Source organism: Otolemur garnettii, unplaced genomic scaffold, assembly GCF_000181295.1.
Source record: "Otolemur garnettii isolate 467f Iridium unplaced genomic scaffold, OtoGar3 scaffold00002, whole genome shotgun sequence".
Lineage (NCBI taxonomy): Eukaryota > Metazoa > Chordata > Mammalia > Primates > Galagidae > Otolemur > Otolemur garnettii.
In genome coordinates this window covers 24722890-24723984 of record NW_003852397.1, presented here as the reverse complement: position 1 = coordinate 24723984, position 1095 = coordinate 24722890, and positions in this window count along the sequence as shown.

Here is a 1095-nt window from a genome sequence, read left to right as displayed (position 1 = left end):
ATGAAAGAAAACATTGGTTCTTTGAAAAATATCAGTAAAATTGATACATAGCAAGACTGACAAAATATAAAGTGAGAAAATCACCAATATCAGGATGAAAACAAGCATTATATACCGATCCTTTAGCCATTAAAAGGACAGTAAGGAAATGCCACAAATGACGTTTTTGTTCATAAATTCAACAACTGAGGAGAAATTTATTAAGTCCTCAAAAATCACATATTATTAAAATGGAACCAAGATAAAGTAAATAATCTGAACAGTCCTCTAATCATGAAGGAAATTGAAGTCATATTTTAGAAGTCGTCTAACAAAGACTCTCTGGCCTGAGATAGTTTCACTTGAGAATTCTACCATCCATTTCAAAAGGAATAGAGAACCTAGAAATATACCCATAAATATACCAAACAGATTTTGACATGGTGAAAAAAGTTATTCAATGGTGGACAAAGAGCCTTTGCAACAAATGGTGCTGGAGCATCTCAACATATATAGGCAAAAAAATGAAACTCCACTTAAACTTCACACCTTCCACAAATAGTAACTCAAAATGTAACAGACTTAAATGCAACACTGTATGAATTTAGGGAAAAGGGGGAGAGAAATTCTTTGGGACATAGAGTAGGCAGAAAATTCTTACACCTGGCACCCAAAGCATAATCTATTAAAGAAAAAACTGATAAATTGAACCTTATGAAAATTTAAAACTTTTGCTCTGGAAAACATTTTATTAAGAGAATGAGAAGGGCTGGGCGAGATGGCTCATGCCGGTAATCCTAGCGCTCTGAGAGGCCGAGGTAGGTGGATTGATTAAGCTCAAGAGTTCAAGAACAGCCTGAGCAAAAGCAAGACCCCATCTCTAAAACTAGCCAGGCATTGTGGAGCGTGCCTATAGTGCCAGCTACTTAGGAGGCTGAGACAAGAGGATCACTTGAGCCCAGGAGTTTGGGGTTGCTGTGAGCTATGACACCATAGCACTCTACTGAGGCTGACAAAGTGAAATTCTGTTTCAAAAAAAAAAAAAAAAGAGGAAGAAAAAGTAAGCTATAGTGTGGTAGAAATATTAGCAAACCATTTATTTGACAAAAGGACTAG